Source organism: Phyllobates terribilis, unplaced genomic scaffold (assembly GCF_046119375.1).
Source record: "Phyllobates terribilis strain yellow unplaced genomic scaffold, ASM4611937v1 Scaffold_12__6_contigs__length_324123572, whole genome shotgun sequence".
Taxonomy (NCBI): domain Eukaryota; kingdom Metazoa; phylum Chordata; class Amphibia; order Anura; family Dendrobatidae; genus Phyllobates; species Phyllobates terribilis.
The window spans coordinates 123,949,806-123,971,121 of NW_027362772.1; positions in this window are offsets into that span (position 1 = coordinate 123,949,806).

A 21,316-nucleotide genomic window follows, 5' to 3' on the forward strand; every position below is an offset into this window, starting at 1 on the left:
TGAAAGTACAAAACTGGGGGTGAAAACCATATGCCCCAAAAAACGGGGACTTACCAGTGGACTCGCTCCGCTTATTATTAAGAGCAAACTCTGCCAGAGGTAAGAAAGAAGCCCAGTCCTCCTGGTTCTCTGACACAAAACACCGGAGATATGTCTCCAAGCTCTGGTTCATACGTTCCGTCTGACCATTGGTCTGAGGATGAAAAGCCGATGAGAACGACAAATGCATCCCCCGCCGTGCACAAAACGCCTTCCAGAACTTGGACACAAACTGAGACCCCCGATCAGACACCACCTCGGAGGGTACCCCGTGAAGCCTCACAATCTCCCCAATGAACACCTGCGCAAGAGTTTTAGCATTAGGGAGAGCCGGAAGAGCGATAAAATGTGCCATCTTGCTGAACCTGTCCACTACAACGAGTATGACCGTTTTACCCGAAGACGGAGGGAGGGCCGTAATAAAGTCCATAGACAGATGAGTCCAAGGACGCTCTGGGATCTTCAAAGGTAAGAGGGCCCCAGACGGACGGGTATGTGAGGTCTTAGAGCGCGCACAAACCCCACAGGACGCGACAAAAGTTACCACCTCCTTATGTAAGTTAGGCCACCAAAACCGATGCGAGAGGAGATCCACAGTTGCTCTACTCCCCGGGTGTCCTGCGAAAACTGAGTTATGGTGTGCCTCGATCACCTTTTGTCGCAACTGATCTGGAACAAACAGTCTCCCCGGAGGTCCAACAGGGGCGTCCCCCTGAGCCTCCAATACCTCCTCCTCCAGCTCAGAGCATACTGCCGAAACCACCACCCCCTCCTGAAGGATAGGAATGGGGTCGTCCGTATTCCCGGCCCCAGGGAAACTACGAGATAAGGCATCCGCCTTTACATTTTTTGACCCAGGACGATATGTAGCGACAAAATTAAACCTGGTAAAAAACAATGACCACCTAGCTTGTCTGGGATTCAGACGTTTCGCAGACTCCAGATATAGCAGGTTCTTGTGATCGGTGATGACGGTGACCGGATGGACTGCCCCCTCCAAAAAATGGCGCCACTCCTCAAAAGCTAACTTAATGGCCAAGAGTTCCCTATTGCCGACATCGTAATTCCTCTCAGCGGACGACAATTTTTTAGAGAAAAAGGCGCACGGATGCCACTTACCAGGGGACGAACCTTGTGACAATACTGCTCCCACCCCTACCTCGGAAGCGTCTACCTCTACAATGAATGGCTGTGACGCATCAGGTTGAATGAGTATGGGTGCCGAGGCAAAACATTTTTTCAAGGAGGAGAATGCTTGACAAGCCTTGTCAGACCACCTAGAAAAATCCGTCCCCTTTTTAGTCATGTCTGTGAGAGGCTTAACCATGGACGAGAAATTACGAATGAACTTCCGGTAATAATTAGCAAACCCCAGGAAACGTTGTAGTGCCTTAAGATTCTCTGGCCGATCCCACTCAAGAACTGCCCGCACTTTCCCAGGGTCCATACGAAAACCGGATGCTGAAACCAGGAAGCCTAAAAACTGGAGTTCCTGTACGGCGAACACACACTTTTCCCATTTGGCATACAGTTTATTATCCCGCAAGATCTGTAACACCTGCCTAACGTGCTCCTGATGAGACACCAGATCCGGCGAGTAAATTAAGATATCATCCAGATATATGACAACAAACTGTCCCGCCAGGCGGCGAAAAATGTCATTAACAAAGTGTTGGAACACCGCCGGGGCATTAGTCAGACCGAATGGCATGACAAGGTTCTCATAATGCCCCTCCGGAGTGTTAAACGCCGTCTTCCACTCATCCCCCTCCTTCATCCTAATCATATTGTACGCCCCCCTGAGATCCAACTTAGAGAACCATTTGGCGCCCACGATCTGATTAAAGAGATCGGGAATAAGTGGGAGCGGATACGGATCTCGGACCGTAATCCGATTAAGTTCACGGAAATCCAGGCAAGGGCGTAGGCCTCCATCTTTCTTCTTAACAAAGAAGAACCCCGCAGCCACCGGTGAAGATGAAGGTCTAATATGCCCCTTAGCCAGACTTTCTGAAATATAATCCTTCATGGCCTGCCTCTCAGGACCAGAAAGGTTATACAACCTAGCTTTAGGTAACTTGGCCTCAGGGAGCAGTTTTACAGAACAGTCATACTCGCGATGAGGAGGTAGTTCCTGACACCCTTTCTCCGAGAATACATCCTCAAAGTCCGCCAGAAATGGAGGTAAGACCCAAGGAGTAACCGCACCGATGACCGTGTTCATGCAGTTTTTATTACAGAATTCACTCCATTGGCTTATCTCTCTGGTTTGCCAATTAATAACCGGGTTATGCTTAGTTAACCAAGGAAGGCCCAACACTATAGGAGTGGGAAGACCCTCCAACACGTAGCAAGACAACAGTTCTTTATGTATCGCCCCCACTTGAAGTTTTACGTCATGCCCAGCTTGCAAAAAACTTCCCTGACCGAGAGGCCTGGCATCGATCGAGAATATGGGGATGGGTTTAGCCAACTCACTCAATCGCATACCTTGAACCCGGGCAAACCGAGCATCAACCAGATTAGCCCCGGCCCCACTATCCAGAAGATAGTTCTCGTACCCACCACCACCACCGCCGGTACGAGAAACTTAGACGAACCTAGGGACGAAATACCTACTCCCAGATTGCCGTCCACCACACAACCTGGGATCAACAGTTTTCCGACGACTCTTCACTCTGCAAGGGACGGGATGGACACCCCCCAATAAAATGTCCCTTTCTCCCGCAGAAGAAACACCTTCCTGTCTTATGGCGCACCACCGATCCCCTCCCCCGAAATGATGTCCCTCCTAATTGCATAGGCTCCTCTGGACTGACCAGGGGAACAACCATATGAGGGGACCTTGTAGGAGGTGGAGTCATCACAGGGGGTAGAGTTATCCCGCACCTCTCCCGAAGCCGTCTGTCAACGCGAATAGCAAGGGCCATAGCGGCTTCCAGTGACGCGGGAGAGTCATACTGTGCCAACACATCCTGTAATTTGTCGGATAAACCTTGACAAAACTGGCTCCTAAGAGGGTCATTCCACTGGGTGTCCGTGGCCCACCTACGGAACTCCGAACAGAATTCCTCCGCCGGACGATCTCCCTGCTGGATCCTACGTAACTTAGACTCAGCAAGGGAGATCCGATCTGGGTCATCATATACGAGTCCCAGAGCAGCGAAAAACCTATCCACTGACTGGAGAGCCGGGGAGCCCGGGGGAAGAGAGAACGCCCAAGATTGTGGGTCCCCTTGTAGGAGCGAGATGACAATTCCCACCCTTTGTTCTTCACTCCCCGATGACCGAGGCCGCAGCCGAAAGTACAACTTGCATGCCTCCCGGAAAACAAAAAACTTGTCCCGCCCCCCAGTGAACCTGTCAGGGAGAGCTACTTTAGGTTCTGGTCCGGCTTGCTCCAGAGGATACAAAACCTTGGACCTAACGTCCGCCAGCTCCATGGACAAACTCTGCAACTGCCGAGCTAGACCGGCTACTGGATCCATGGTAGCTGGAGAAAAACTAAGTGGTCGGTGAAAATGTCATGCTGTCTCTGTATACTGGAGGTAGGGGGCCTAAGCTGACCCTAAGCTGGGGCCCTGACTAATCCCTCAACCTGGAGGTACTGTTAAAGGTACAGAGGTCCAGGCCGCCAGCGTAACCCCTACCTCCTGAGGATCCCTGCACCTAAGTAATCTAGTCCTGAGAAGGACCCCGATCACAACAAAAGGGGACAAGTAATAATATGCCCACACACAGTACTTAGACGAACGAGACAGTACAAGGGAAAAACCAAAACCACCTTGCATACAAAAACTACACAACTACAACAGAGGGAACACCAACGGGAAAGGAGATAAATGATAAAGCGAGGAAGGGAAAAAACACTCCAAATACACTTATCTCTGAAACTCCAAATACCACGATCTGCTCTGTTAGTCTGTATGAAATGCTTTCACCGACACTTCCCTAACAGACCAGCAGGCATTTGAAGGAGTCTCACTACAGCAGCATTGATTGCAGCTGGGCGAGGCTGGACCTCGTCTAGCACAGAGAGAGAGAGAATTAACTCCCTCACTGCCGAAAAACACAAAGCACCAAAAAGTCAGCTGCGAGAAGTCAGGCTGTGTAATCGTGACGATCTTCGTGGCGACACACCCGTGACAGTACCCCCCCTTCTACGAGGGGCCTCCGGACCCTCAGGGCCAGGTTTATCCGGGTGAGTCGTGTGGAAGGCCCGAACTAATCGGTCTGCGTTAATATCCGACGCAGGAACCCACATCCTCTCCTCAGGACCATACCCTTTCCAATGAACCAGGTACTGAAGGGACCGGCGATTAAAGCGTGAATCGATGACCCTCGATACCTGCAACTCCAAGTTACCCTTGACCACCACTGGAGGGGGAGGTAAAGGTGACGGTACCACCGGCGCCACATACCTCTTAAGCAACGATCTGTGGAACACGTTGTGAATTTTAAACGTAGGGGGGAGGTCAAGACGGAATGCCACCGGATTAATAATAGAACTGATTCTGTACGGCCCGATGAACCTGGGACCCAGTTTCCAGGAGGGAACCTTAAGTTTTATATTCCTGGTAGACAACCATACCCGATCGTTCACACTTAGGTCCGGACCAGACACTCTCCTCCTATCAGCCATACGTTTGTATCGGTTCCCCATAGTATTCAGATTCTTCAGCACCCCTCTCCATACTGAAGTGAGTGATGAGGAAAATCGTTCCTCCTCAGGAACCCCCGAAGAGCCCCCCCTACTGAAAGTACAAAACTGGGGGTGAAAACCATATGCCCCAAAAAACGGGGACTTACCAGTGGACTCGCTCCGCTTATTATTAAGAGCAAACTCTGCCAGAGGTAAGAAAGAAGCCCAGTCCTCCTGGTTCTCTGACACAAAACACCGGAGATATGTCTCCAAGCTCTGGTTCATACGTTCCGTCTGACCATTGGTCTGAGGATGAAAAGCCGATGAGAACGACAAATGCATCCCCCGCCGTGCACAAAACGCCTTCCAGAACTTGGACACAAACTGAGACCCCCGATCAGACACCACCTCGGAGGGTACCCCGTGAAGCCTCACAATCTCCCCAATGAACACCTGCGCAAGAGTTTTAGCATTAGGGAGAGCCGGAAGAGCGATAAAATGTGCCATCTTGCTGAACCTGTCCACTACAACGAGTATGACCGTTTTACCCGAAGACGGAGGGAGGGCCGTAATAAAGTCCATAGACAGATGAGTCCAAGGACGCTCTGGGATCTTCAAAGGTAAGAGGGCCCCAGACGGACGGGTATGTGAGGTCTTAGAGCGCGCACAAACCCCACAGGACGCGACAAAAGTTACCACCTCCTTATGTAAGTTAGGCCACCAAAACCGACGCGAGAGGAGATCCACAGTTGCTCTACTCCCCGGGTGTCCTGCGAAAACTGAGTTATGGTGTGCCTCGATCACCTTTTGTCGCAACTGATCTGGAACAAACAGTCTCCCCGGAGGTCCAACAGGGGCGTCCCCCTGAGCCTCCAATACCTCCTCCTCCAGCTCAGAGCATACTGCCGAAACCACCACCCCCTCCTGAAGGATAGGAATGGGGTCGTCCGTATTCCCGGCCCCAGGGAAACTACGAGATAAGGCATCCGCCTTTACATTTTTTGACCCAGGACGATATGTAGCGACAAAATTAAACCTGGTAAAAAACAATGACCACCTAGCTTGTCTGGGATTCAGACGTTTCGCAGACTCCAGATATAGCAGGTTCTTGTGATCGGTGATGACGGTGACCGGATGGACTGCCCCCTCCAAAAAATGGCGCCACTCCTCAAAAGCTAACTTAATGGCCAAGAGTTCCCTATTGCCGACATCGTAATTCCTCTCAGCGGACGACAATTTTTTAGAGAAAAAGGCGCACGGATGCCACTTACCAGGGGACGAACCTTGTGACAATACTGCTCCCACCCCTACCTCGGAAGCGTCTACCTCTACAATGAATGGCTGTGACGCATCAGGTTGAATGAGTATGGGTGCCGAGGCAAAACATTTTTTCAAGGAGGAGAATGCTTGACAAGCCTTGTCAGACCACCTAGAAAAATCCGTCCCCTTTTTAGTCATGTCTGTGAGAGGCTTAACCATGGACGAGAAATTACGAATGAACTTCCGGTAATAATTAGCAAACCCCAGGAAACGTTGTAGTGCCTTAAGATTCTCTGGCCGATCCCACTCAAGAACTGCCCGCACTTTCCCAGGGTCCATACGAAAACCGGATGCTGAAACCAGGAAGCCTAAAAACTGGAGTTCCTGTACGGCGAACACACACTTTTCCCATTTGGCATACAGTTTATTATCCCGCAAGATCTGTAACACCTGCCTAACGTGCTCCTGATGAGACACCAGATCCGGCGAGTAAATTAAGATATCATCCAGATATATGACAACAAACTGTCCCGCCAGGCGGCGAAAAATGTCATTAACAAAGTGTTGGAACACCGCCGGGGCATTAGTCAGACCGAATGGCATGACAAGGTTCTCATAATGCCCCTCCGGAGTGTTAAACGCCGTCTTCCACTCATCCCCCTCCTTCATCCTAATCATATTGTACGCCCCCCTGAGATCCAACTTAGAGAACCATTTGGCGCCCACGATCTGATTAAAGAGATCGGGAATAAGTGGGAGCGGATACGGATCTCGGACCGTAATCCGATTAAGTTCACGGAAATCCAGGCAAGGGCGTAGGCCTCCATCTTTCTTCTTAACAAAGAAGAACCCCGCAGCCACCGGTGAAGATGAAGGTCTAATATGCCCCTTAGCCAGACTTTCTGAAATATAATCCTTCATGGCCTGCCTCTCAGGACCAGAAAGGTTATACAACCTAGCTTTAGGTAACTTGGCCTCAGGGAGCAGTTTTACAGAACAGTCATACTCGCGATGAGGAGGTAGTTCCTGACACCCTTTCTCCGAGAATACATCCTCAAAGTCCGCCAGAAATGGAGGTAAGACCCAAGGAGTAACCGCACCGATGACCGTGTTCATGCAGTTTTTATTACAGAATTCACTCCATTGGCTTATCTCTCTGGTTTGCCAATTAATAACCAGGTTATGCTTAGTTAACCAAGGAAGGCCCAACACTATAGGAGTGGGAAGACCCTCCAACACGTAGCAAGACAACAGTTCTTTATGTATCGCCCCCACTTGAAGTTTTACGTCATGCCCAGCTTGCAAAAAACTTCCCTGACCGAGAGGCCTGGCATCGATCGAGAATATGGGGATGGGTTTAGCCAACTCACTCAATCGCATACCTTGAACCCGGGCAAACCGAGCATCAACCAGATTAGCCCCGGCCCCACTATCCAGAAGATAGTTCTCGTACCCACCACCACCACCGCCGGTACGAGAAACTTAGACGAACCTAGGGACGAAATACCTACTCCCAGATTGCCGTCCACCACACAACCTGGGATCAACAGTTTTCCGACGACTCTTCACTCTGCAAGGGACGGGATGGACACCCCCCAATAAAATGTCCCTTTCTCCCGCAGAAGAAACACCTTCCTGTCTTATGGCGCACCACCGGTCCCCTCCCCCGAAATGATGTCCCTCCTAATTGCATAGGCTCCTCTGGACTGACCAGGGGAACAACCATATGAGGGGACCTTGTAGGAGGTGGAGTCATCACAGGGGGTAGAGTTATCCCGCACCTCTCCCGAAGCCGTCTGTCAACGCGAATAGCAAGGGCCATAGCGGCTTCCAGTGACGCGGGAGAGTCATACTGTGCCAACACATCCTGTAATTTGTCGGATAAACCTTGACAAAACTGGCTCCTAAGAGGGTCATTCCACTGGGTGTCCGTGGCCCACCTACGGAACTCCGAACAGAATTCCTCCGCCGGACGATCTCCCTGCTGGATCCTACGTAACTTAGACTCAGCAAGGGAGATCCGATCTGGGTCATCATATACGAGTCCCAGAGCAGCGAAAAACCTATCCACTGACTGGAGAGCCGGGGAGCCCGGGGGAAGAGAGAACGCCCAAGATTGTGGGTCCCCTTGTAGGAGCGAGATGACAATTCCCACCCTTTGTTCTTCACTCCCCGATGACCGAGGCCGCAGCCGAAAGTACAACTTGCATGCCTCCCGGAAAACAAAAAACTTGTCCCGCCCCCCAGTGAACCTGTCAGGGAGAGCTACTTTAGGTTCTGGTCCGGCTTGCTCCAGAGGATACAAAACCTTGGACCTAACGTCCGCCAGCTCCATGGACAAACTCTGCAACTGCCGAGCTAGACCGGCTACTGGATCCATGGTAGCTGGAGAAAAACTAAGTGGTCGGTGAAAATGTCATGCTGTCTCTGTATACTGGAGGTAGGGGGCCTAAGCTGACCCTAAGCTGGGGCCCTGACTAATCCCTCAACCTGGAGGTACTGTTAAAGGTACAGAGGTCCAGGCCGCCAGCGTAACCCCTACCTCCTGAGGATCCCTGCACCTAAGTAATCTAGTCCTGAGAAGGACCCCGATCACAACAAAAGGGGACAAGTAATAATATGCCCACACACAGTACTTAGACGAACGAGACAGTACAAGGGAAAAACCAAAACCACCTTGCATACAAAAACTACACAACTACAACAGAGGGAACACCAACGGGAAAGGAGATAAATGATAAAGCGAGGAAGGGAAAAAACACTCCAAATACACTTATCTCTGAAACTCCAAATACCACGATCTGCTCTGTTAGTCTGTATGAAATGCTTTCACCGACACTTCCCTAACAGACCAGCAGGCATTTGAAGGAGTCTCACTACAGCAGCATTGATTGCAGCTGGGCGAGGCTGGACCTCGTCTAGCACAGAGAGAGAGAGAATTAACTCCCTCACTGCCGAAAAACACAAAGCACCAAAAAGTCAGCTGCGAGAAGTCAGGCTGTGTAATCGTGACGATCTTCGTGGCGACACACCCGTGACATCTGCGTCTGGTCCTGGATCCGACTCATAAAGATTCTGGGCATCAGTGCAGATCATTTCCTCGTCTGGATTCACAGAAGCGCTGGAGTCGACCTCTGATTCCCAGGCTATAGTATGAGTAAACAGCTCTGCAGACTCAACCATCTGTTCTACCTCATACTCAGACGGGCAGCTGGAGATTTGGGAGCTGTGAGGAAGCAAGTGCGATTGGGGTGACACCTTTGAGGACTGGAGTATTTGTGATGTTGAAGTTGATGTGGAGGAGAGCCCACTTAAAGGAGCACTTGATATCCGTTGAAGCACCTGCTGTTTTTGTGCCTCATCTGGAATTTGTAGCGATTGGCGTGGCCGTAAGAAAGGGATCTTATCACATTGTCCGCTAAAAGAAGTAGACATTTTAGTTTGGCTGGAAGATGGTCTTTCTTCTGCAGATGTTACTGTTGCTTTAACACCTACCCCACGGACACAACCTTTTTTCCCCTTCCCAACACGCCTATTCCCCTTTCCACCAGCAGCAGGCCTTTTTCCACTCATTTTGGTGGTTAACTAATTCACAACTCTGGAGTTGTTTGCACAAAAAAACAATGGATGGTAACCGAGCAGAGCTGAGTGGCCAAACTGTGGTATTAGGAAAAAACTATTGGCTGGGTTAGATGCAGAAAAAAATTATATTCAATTTGCAACCTGATGGAGGTCAGTGTAGATGGACTAATACAACAAGTCCCACACACAGCTAGAAGCCCAATATTTTTTCAGAGGTAGATGCAGAAAAAAATATATTCAGTTTGCAACCTGATGGAGGTCAGTATAGATGGACTAATACAACAAGTCCCACACACAGCTAGAAGCCCAAATATTTTTTCAGATGTACTGTAGATGCAGATAAAAATTATTTTTAATTTGCAACCTGATGGAGGTCAGTATAGATGGACTAATAGAGAAAGTCCGACACACTGCTAGAAGCCCAAATATTTTTTCAGAGCTAGATGCAGAAAAAAATTATATTCAGTTTGCAACCTGATGGAGGTCAGTATAGATGGACTAACAGAGAAAGTCCCACACACTGCTAGAAGGCCAAATATTTTTTCAGAGCTAGATGCAGAAAAAAATTATATTCAGTTTGCAACCTGATGGAGGTCAGTATAGATGAACTAACAGAGAAAGTCCCACACACTGCTAGAAGGCCAAATACTTTTTCAGAGCTAGATGCAGAAAAAAATTATATTCAGTTTGCAACCTGATGGAGGTCTGTATAGATGGATTAATAGAACAAGACCCACACACAGCTAGAAGCCCAAATATTTTTTCAGAGGTAGATGCAGAAAAAAATATATTCAGTTTGCAACCTGATGGAGGTCAGTATAGATGGACTAATACAACAAGTCCCACACACAGCTAGAAGCCCAATATTTTTTCAGAGGTAGATGCAGAAAAAAATATATTCAGTTTGCAACCTGATGGAGGTCAGTATAGATGGACTAATACAACAAGTCCCACACACAGCTAGAAGCCCAATATTTTTTCAGAGGTAGATGCAGAAAAAAATATATTCAGTTTGCAACCTGATGGAGGTCAGTATAGATGGACTAATACAACAAGTCCCACACACAGCTAGAAGCCCAATATTTTTTCAGAGGTAGATGCAGAAAAAAATATATTCAGTTTGCAACCTGATGGAGGTCAGTATAGATGGACTAATACAACAAGTCCCACATGTTATGTTCTGCTACCAAAGCTAAGGAAAGAGAGGAGATCTGTCCCTACTATAGGACTCAGCTGAATCCCTACGATGTAACAGGGAACCTGATCCTGCGATCAGACCTGCTAAAGTCCTAATCTAGTCTGTACGGAGACCTATAGATGTGGGGAGGGAATCCCTACAAGTACTAAGGACTGGGAGGAATATGGGACACCTCCTAACAGAAATAGTAGCAGACAGACGAACAAACAAAATAAATAGAACATAGAGGTCCGTAGACCAAGCAAACTAACAGAGCTAGATACAGAGCACAGGCTAGCTAGAAAGTAGATATACAATGAAGTCCAGCAAAGCCAGAAGGGCGGAGCAGGATTAAATAGGCCAACAAGGTCATGTGACCAGCAAAGGAAAAAAAACCTAACAGCAAGGTTCTAACAGTACCCCCCCTTCTAAGAGGATCCTCCGGATCCCCTAGGACCAGGCTTATCAGGAAATCTCCTGTGAAACGCTCTGATAAGTCTGGACGCGGAAACATCATCTGACCTCACCCAAGAGTTATCCTCGGGTCCGAAACCTTTCCAGGCCACAAGATACTGCAAACTACCTCTATACCGTCTAGAGTCAAGGATGCGAGAAATTTCATATTCCCCGTCCTCCACCACCGGAGGAACAGAGGCAGAGGCGTCACCATCCGACACAACAGCTTTTTTTAACAGAGAGACATGAAAGACCGGATTAATTCTCCAGGAGGTAGGAACCTCCAACCTAACAGCAGATTGGTTGACAACCTGAAGCACCTTAAAGGGCCCTACAAACTTGGGACCCAATTTCTTAGAAGGAATCCTCAACCGCAGATTCCTAGAGGACAACCAAACCATGTCACCAACAGCGAACAAAACCTCCTGTCGTTTCCTATCAAAGTAGTCTTTAGATTATCTGTTGGCCTCCTGAAGATTACCACGCACATCCGTCCAAACTCTTTCCAAATCACCGGAAAAATTCTCCTCCTCAGGCACGGCAGATCCCAACTTGGAGAACGACCCAAACGACGGATGTCTCCCAGAACAACAAAAAAAAGGCGAACAACCAGCAGAAGAAGATGTATGATTGTTCAGAGCAAATTCGGCAAGTGGCAGAAACTCAGACCACCCCTCTTGATTGTCTGCCACAAAACAACGCAAGAACTGCTCAACATCCTGGTTTTTCCTTTCTGTCTGGCCATTAGATTCAGGATGATATCCGGACGAAAACGACAAATGAATTCCCAACCTGTCACAAAAGGCACGCCAAAAACGAGCCACGAACTGAGGACCCCTATCAGAAACAATGTCAGTAGGAACGCCATGAAGTCTGACAATTTCCTTGACAAAGGCCTTAGCGAGAGTTTTAGCGCAGGGCAGTTTGACGAAGGGAACCAAGTGACACATCTTGCTAAAACGGTCCACGACCACCCAGATGACAGTAAAACCCTCAGAGGGGGGAAGGTCAGTTATAAAGTCCATAGCCAAATGTGTCCAAGGAGCACTGGGGACCTCCAAAGGACAAAGTAACCCCGCAGCAGGAGTATGTGAGGACTTAGATCTAGCACATATAGTACATTGGCGCACCCACTTAATGACTTCCTTCTGCCATCCAGGCCACCAAAAACTGCGACCCACCAGTCTCTTGGTCTCAGAGATTCCGGGATGACCTGCCAACCGAGATTCGTGACACTCAACAAACAAATCTCTCCTAAAGGTCCCAGGCACAAGCAACCTCCCATGAGGAGTGTTAGATGGGGCATTCTCCTGAGCTTTAAGAATCTCATCTTCCAAAACGGAGTCTAAAGCAGCTATCACAACACCTTCTTGTAAAATGTTTTCCTCTTTCTCAGCACCGACTATGGGAGAAAAACTGCGAGACAAGGCATCCGCCTTAACATTCTTAGTACCAGGGATGTAAGTAACGGAGAAATTAAACCGCGAGAAAAACAGTGCCCACCTAGCCTGACGGGCATTCAGGCGCTTGGCAGCATCAAGATATATCAGATTTTTATGATCCGTAAGAACCTGAACGGGAAATTCCGCACCTTCCAAGAAGTGGCGCCAGTGTTCAAATGCGAGTTTAATAGCCAATAATTCCCGATTACCAATATCGTAATTCAATTCAGTCTCCGAAATTTTTTTTGAAAAAAAGGCACAGGGATGTAATCCATCCCCGTTATCCTGAGACAATACTGCGCCAACCCCCACAGAGGAAGCATCAACCTCAACCAAAAACGGCCTAGTAACATCAGGCTGCATAAGGATGGGAGCAGAGGTGAACCTCTCCTTGAGATACACAAAAGCTTCAATGGCCTCAGAAGACCACTGAACCGCATCAGCACCTTTCCTGGTGAGATCAGTCAGAGGTTTGACAATACTAGAAAAAATTTTTATGAATTTTCTATAGTAATTGGCGAAACCCAAAAACCTCTGTATCGATTTCAAACCAATAGGCCTAGGCCATTCCTGCACAGCCTGAACCTTAACCGGATCCATCTCAAAACCTTTGCTGGAGATAATGTAGCCCAAAAAACTAATTCTCTGTACAGCGAACTCACATTTCTCCAGCTTAGCAAAAAGCGAATTGTCCATTAATAACTGTAATACCTCACGCACGCTCCGCCAATGAGACTCCAGATCTGGCGAATAAATCAAAATGTCATCCAAATACACAACCACATTTTTACCGATCAAAGGTCTAAGGATGTCATTAATCAGATTCTGAAAAAATGCAGGAGCATTAGTAAGACCAAAAGGCATAACCAGATTCTCAAAATGACCCACAGGAGTGTTAAAAGCAGTCTTCCATTCATCACCCTCCTTCATGCGCAACAGATTGTATGCCCCCTTAAGGTCAATTTTAGAGAACCACTTGGCCCCTAATAACTGGTTAAACAGATCAGGAATCAATGGCAGTGGGTAAGGATTGCGTACAGTAATTTTGTTAATCTCACGAAAATTCAGACAAGGACGTAAACCGCCGTCCTTTTTTTTTACAAAAAAAAATCCAACCGCCACAGGAGACTTAGAGGGCCTAATGTGACCGGCGGCCAAACTTGTCTGTATGTATTCATCCAAAGCCTTCCTCTCAGGAATAGTAAGGTTAAATAAACGACTTTTAGGAAGAGTCGCTCCAGGGACAAATTCAATAGAACAATCATAGTCTCTATGGGGAGGCAAAACCTGCGATTCCTTCTCAGAAAATACTCTCCAAAAATCCTGAATAGGAACAGGCAATTCTCCCCTATCCAAAGCTGCAATACGCCCGTTACAACACTTGTCATAACATTTATGGCTCCAGGATTTAATTTCACTGGTAGACCAATCCAGTACAGGATTGTGAAATTTTAACCAGGGCAAACCCAATATTACTGGAGAAGGCAAGTTATTCAACACTACCAAATCCAATTTCTCATGGTGAACACCATTAATAGTGAGAGGAAATTCACTGACCTTGAGAGTAATATTCTTCAAAGGGGAGCCATCCACAGAAACCACAGCAATGGGGGATGATAAAGGTTCAGGTTTTAAATTGAGTTTTTCCACGAATCCCCCATCAATTACATTCAGTGTAGACCCGCAATCAACAAACACCCGAAATTCCATTAATTTTTCCTGAGCAATCGTGGAAGCAGCTAAAAATATACCCTTGGAATTTAAACAGGCAATACGGGCGTGACTGACCATTTTTTTTTCTTTCTTCATACGAAGCTCACAGCCTTTAATCAAATGACCAGATTTTCCGCAATAGAAACACAAGCCTTCCGAAAAACGACGGTCTTTTTCTTGAGAGCGAGGTGCCACCGATCCAATCTCCATCGGTTCACCACTGTTAGTACACACATTATCATAACCAGAAACTGACATAGCAGAGGATTTGCTCTCATTAACCCTAGCACGCAGTCTTCTATCCACCCGTATAGCTAATTGCATAGCCTGTTGCAAATCCTCAGGTGTAGGATAAGCAATTAGCAGGTCTTTAACCCTTTCACTGAGCCCAGCAAGAAATAGACTTTTCAGAGCAGAATCGTTCCACCCTGTTTGAGTGGACCAACGACGAAAATGAGTACAATATTTTTCCACATTACCTGATCCTTGTTTTAAACGTCTCAACTCAGTCTCAGCTGATGCCACACGGTCAGGATCATCATATAATAATCCTAAAGCAGAAAAAAAACTATCCATTGATCTGAAGCATGTATCACTAGGTTGCAAAGAAAAGGCCCACTCCTGAGGCTCTTTGCGCAAAAGTGACATTATGAACCCTACGCGCTGGGATTCATCCCCAGAGGACTTGGGTCTCAAACGAAAATACAATAAGCAAGCATTTTTAAATGAAAAAAATTCTCGATGTTCACCAAAAAATAAATCCGGCAAACATACCTTAGGCTCCAAGAAATATGCTCCAGGACAGTTACTCACGTGCTGACGGAGCTCGGCCACTTCCAGAGAGAGTCCCTGCAGGTGTTTAGCCAAATCCTGAACCGACACCATGATGGAACAAAAAAAAAAAAAAAAATCTTTCCTTAGAGAATTTGCAGGCTGGACTTACTGTTATGTTCTGCTACCAAAGCTAAGGAAAGAGAGGAGATCTGTCCCTACTATAGGACTCAGCTGAATCCCTACGATGTAACAGGGAACCTGATCCTGCGATCAGACCTGCTAAAGTCCTAATCTAGTCTGTACGGAGACCTATAGATGTGGGGAGGGAATCCCTACAAGTACTAAGGACTGGGAGGAATATGGGACACCTCCTAACAGAAATAGTAGCAGACAGACGAACAAACAAAATAGATAGAACATAGAGGTCCGTAGACCAAGCAAACTAACAGAGCTAGATACAGAGCACAGGCTAGCTAGAAAGTAGATATACAATGAAGTCCAGCAAAGCCAGAAGGGCGGAGCAGGATTAAATAGGCCAACAAGGTCATGTGACCAGCAAAGGAAAAAAAACCTAACAGCAAGGTTCTAACACCACACACAGCTAGAAGCCCAATATTTTTTCAGAGCTAGATGCAGAAAAAAATATATTCAGTTTGCAACCTGATGGAGGTCAGTATAGATGGACTAATAGAACAAGTCCCACACACTGCTAGAAGCCCAAATATTTTTTCAGAGGTAGATGCAGAAAAAAATATATTCAGTTTGCAACCTGATGGAGGTCAGTATAGATGGACTAATACAACAAGTCCCACACACAGCTAGAAGCCCAAATATTTTTTCAGAGGTACTGTAGATGCAGATAAAAATTATTTTTAATTTGCAACCTGATGGAGGTCAGTATAGATGGACTAATAGAGAAAGTCCGACACACTGCTAGAAGGCCAAATATTTTTTCAGAGCTAGATGCAGAAAAAAATTATATTCAGTTTGCAACCTGATGGAGGTCAGTATAGATGGACTAATAGAATGATGCTATGCCCAAAAGATTTTACTTCACTAGGTGCAGTAAAAAAATTGGTATTCTATACACAGGTGGTATATCTTGCAACACAGATAGGCTACTCCACTGACTAACACACTCTGCAATAGGCCAAAAAGGATTAGCTTTGCTAGATTCAGCCAAATGCTGTGAAAAAAACTTGCACAGCACTGGCACAGACCTGCCTGGCAAAAACTGATAGGAACTGATGTAACCTATTCCTGAAAAGGACTCCAATTACAATTAGTCTTTACTCCCACAATCTATCTATTTAAGAGCACAGACCTGCCTGATAAAAGTCGTAGGAAATGCTGTAACCTAGTCCTTAAAAGGACTGCAATCACAACTATTCCCTACTCCCAAGCTATCTGTATATTTGTGCGAAAATTGGCTTGAAATTAACAAGGTATAGCGCACACAGCAACAGCGGTGCCGTCTAACACGCAGCTGCAGCAGTGAGAAAATGGTGGCGACGGGGAAAATGGCTTGGTCTTATAGGGCAAGGACATGTGACATACACTGCCAATGACACATGCCCTTGCTTGTGTGAAAAAAAGCACTTCGCTCCGTGTGTGCGCTGCTGATAGGCTGACAGATTGCACCTCCCCACTGCAAATGCGGGAAAGAGAAAAAAAAATGGAGATCTTCATTGTTCCTGCAGAGATCCATCCCCTGCCCCTCCCCCCACCCCGCTGTACACTCAAACTGCGTATTAACATTAATTTTCATCATTACTGAGAAAAAATCCAGTTATGATTTTGGTGCATGAACAGTTATCGAACATAACCTCGAACAGCCGAATTTTTCTCAAATTGTTCGTGTTCGCCGAACGGCTCGAACACCGCCCAAAACAGCTCGAATTTGAGATTGGCGAACAGTTCGAGTAGAACAACGCTCATCTCTAATTATTATAATGGCATTTATTCCATGGCGCTTTACATATGAATGGGGTTAATATGCAGGTTAATGGCATTCTGAGAACATGCCCGGTGTCGGCACTTAGAGCCCTTCTGCCAGGAGGAAATGGACTTTATTCCTCCTGGCAGCATTTGGGTTTCAGTCATGGAGGTGGCATCGGCGCGGCTTCAGTCACTGCTCTGTGTATAGCGCACAGCAGCAGTAACCGCAGTGACTGGCAGCAGGCTCAGCATTAGCGCCGGGTGTCAGTCAGTGCCGGGGGTGCGGTTACAGCCACTGCGCTCTATACACAGAGCGATGACAGAATCTACACTCATGACTAAAATACAAATGTTGCCGGGAGGAATAAAATTAATTTCCTCCTGGCAGCGAGGGTCTAAGTGCAGGCGCCGGGCAGGTTCAGAACAGTATTAACCTCAAGATTCACTCCATTTCTGCAGGTTAATAGCATTTTTTTACATGACTGGTTCCCTTTAAATTACTGGGTCCCCAGAGATAAGATCTAAGATAATTAAAGACACCAGCAAAGTAAAGAATTGTATAGTCCAGGAACTCCTAGGAAGGGCACCACAACAATAAACTCAAAAGGGGATCCAGGGGAAAAGTTGGCAATAGACACAAAACCAGTCAACCAAATATAAAAAGATAGAAAATCACACACCTGAATAAGCTCTGTGTATATAGATTAGGATGGAAGCAATGATAGTGCTTCCTTCTCTACACCCAGTGATCATCTTAGAGGGAGAAGGAGCAGCTGGATCCTAGAGACTCAGTCAGCTTTCCTATACAGGCAGGAGGCTGAATTTTCCCTATAACTGCCCCATTTAGAGGGGTCACTAGCAATATAAAAGAACATACAGTACAGACCAAAAGTTTGGACACACCTTCTCATTTAAAGATGTTTCTGTATTTTCATGACTTTGAAAATTGTGCATTCACACTGAAGGCATCAAAACTATGAATTAACACATGTGGAATTATACACTTAACAAAAAAGTGTGAAACAACTGAAAATATGTCTTATATTCTAGGTTCTTCAAAGTAGCCACCTTTTGCTTTGATGACTGCTTTGCACACTCTTGGCATTCTCTTGATGAGCTTCAAGAGGTAGTCACCGGAAATGGTTTTCACTTCACAGGTGTGCCCTGTCAGGTTTAATAAGTGGGATTTCTTGCCTTATAAATGGGGTTGGGACCATCAGTTGTGTTGTGCAGAAGTCAGGTGGATACACAGCTGATAGTCCTACTGAATAGACTTTTAGAATTTGTATTATGGCAAGAAAAAAGCAGCTAAGTAAAGAAAAACGAGTGGCCGTCATTACTTTAAGAAATGAAGGTCAGTCAGTCCGAAAAATTGGGCAAACTTTGAAAGTGTCTCCAAGTGCAGTTGCAAAAACCATCAAGCGCTACAAAGAAACTGGCTCACATGAGGACCGCCCCAGGAAAGGAAGACCAAGAGTCACCTCTGCTTCTGAGGATAAGTTTATCCGAGTCACCAGCCTCAGAAATCGCAGGTTAACAGCAGCACAGATTAGAGACCAGGTCAATGCCACACAGAGTTCTAGCAGCAGACACATCTCTACAGCAACTGTTAAGAGGAGACTTTGTGCAGCAGGCCTTCATGGTAAAATAGCTGCTAGGAAACCACTGCTAAGGACAGGCAACAAGCAGAAGAGACTTGTTTGGGCTAAAGAACACAAGGAATGGACATTAGACCAGTGGAAATCTGTGCTTTGGTCTGATGAGTCCAAATTTGAGATCTTTGGTTCCAACCAACGTGTCTTTGTGCAATGCAGAAAAGGTGAACGGATGGACTCTACATGCCTGGTTCCCACCGGGAAGCATGGAGGAGGAGGTGTGATGGTGTGGGGGGTGCTTTGCTGGTGACACTGTTGGGGATTTATTCAAAATTGAAGGTATACTGAACCAGCATGGCTACCACGGCATCTTGCGGCGGCATTCTATTCCATCCGGTTTGCATTTAGTTGAAACATCATTAATTTTTCAACAGGACAATGACCCCAAACACACCTCCAGGCTGTGTAAGAGCTATTTGACCAAGAAGGAGAGTGATGGGGTGCTATGCGAGATGACCTGGCCTCCACAGTCACCAGACCTGAACCCAATCGAGATGGTTTGGGGTGAGCTGGACCGCAGAGTGAAGATAAAAGGGCCAACAAGTGCTAAGCATCTCTGGGAACTCCTTCAAGATTGTTGGAAGACCATTTCCGGTGACTACCTCTTGAAGCTCATCAAGAGAATACCAAGAGTGTGCAAAGCAGTCATCAAAGCAAAATGTGGCTACTTTGAAGAACCTAGAATACAAGACATATTTTCAGTTGTTTCACATTTCTTTGTTAAGTATATTATTCCACATATGTTAATTCATAGTTTTGATGCCTTCAGTGGGAATGTACAATTTTCAAAGTCATGAAAAGACAGAAAAATCTTTAGATGGGAAGGTGTGTCCAAACTTTTGGTCTCTACTGTATATTAATACTATGTTAAAAGCAGTATGTGAAATAAGTGAAAAATTAAATAAATAAAAAAGCAAGAAAAAAAATAAAATAAAACTAAAAAAGTAGGAACTGCAAGACTACAATTCCAAAATATATATAAAAATAATTTTTATGGAAAGGGGAATGCATTTTAAAATGTTTTTAGTGGTGCTTTGTGGCCTTGGACGTGGCTTCATTATATATATTAATATCCCAGACATTAATGATATACTGTGTGCCGTGTCACATTGTTTGTCCAGAGACACTCTGTCAATGTGTTCTCCTTTGAAGAGATAATTAATTTACAAATTAACATGACCACCATGTGGACAAATTAGGGCCCCAAAAAATGGGGGAGTTTAAAGAGAAACATGTTTATAATGAAAATGAATGGATTGATAACATAATTTTACATCACAGACATATTAATCAAAGGATTCTCTACAGTCATATTATTTATTTTACTTGCAGGTGCTTCTCACAAAATTAGAATATCATCAAAAAGTTAATTTATTTCAGTTCTTCAATACAAAAAAGGAAACTCATATATTATATAGAGTCATTACAAAAGGAGTGATCTATTTCAAGTGTTTATTTCTGTTAATGTTGATAATTATGGCTTACAGTCAATGAAAACACAAAAGTGATTATCTCAGTAAATTAGAATACTTTATAACAACAGCTGGAAAAATGTTTTTAAAATCTGAAATGTTGGCCTACTGAAATGTATGTTCAGTAAATGCACTCAATACTTGGTCGGGGCTCCTTTTGCATCAATTACTACATCAATGCGGCATGGCATGGAGGCGATCAGCCTGTGGCACTGCTGAGGTGTTATGAAAGCCCAGGTTGCTTTGATAGCAGCCTTCAGCTCATCTGCATTGTTGGGTCTGGTGTCTCTCATCTTCTTCTTGACAATACCCCATAGATTCTCTATAATAGATTCTCTATGGGGTTAAGGTCAGGCGAGTTTGCTGGCCAATCAAGCACAGTGATACTGTTGTTTTTATACCAGGTATTGGTACTTTTGGCAGTGTGGACAGGTGCCAAGTCCTGCTGGAGAATGAAATTTCCATCTCCGAAAAGCTTTTCAGCAGAGGGAAGCATGAAGTGCTCTAAAATTTCCTCTTAGACGGCTGCTCTGACTTTAGTCTTGATTAATCACAGTGGACCTACACCAGAAGATGACATGGCTCCCCAAACCATCACTGATTGTGGAAACTTCACACTAGACCTCAAGCAGCTTGGATTGTGGCCTCTCCACTCTTCCTCCAGACTCTGGGGCCTTGATTTCCTAATGAAAAGCAAAATTTACTTTCATCTGAAAACAACACCTTGGACCACTGAGCAACAGTCCAGGTCTTTTTCTCCTTGGCCCAGGTAAGACCCTTCTGGCGTTGTCTATTGGTCATGAGTGGCGTGACACAAGGAATGAGACACTTGTAGCCCATGTCCTGGATACATCTGTGTGTGGTGGCTCTTGAAGCAGTGATTCCAGCAGCAGTCCACTCCTTGTGAATCTCCCCCAAATTTTTGAATGGCCTTATCTTAACAATCCTTTCATGGCTGCGGTTTTCCCGGTTGCTTGTGCACCTTTTTCTACCACACTTTTTCCTTCCACTCAACTTTCCATTAATATGCTTGGATACAGCACTCTGTGAACAGCCAGCTTCTTTAGCAATGACCTTTTGTTGCTTACCCTCCTTGTGGAGTGTGTCAATGACTGCCTTCTGGACATCTGTCAAGTCAGCAGTTTTCCCCATGATTGTGGAGCCTA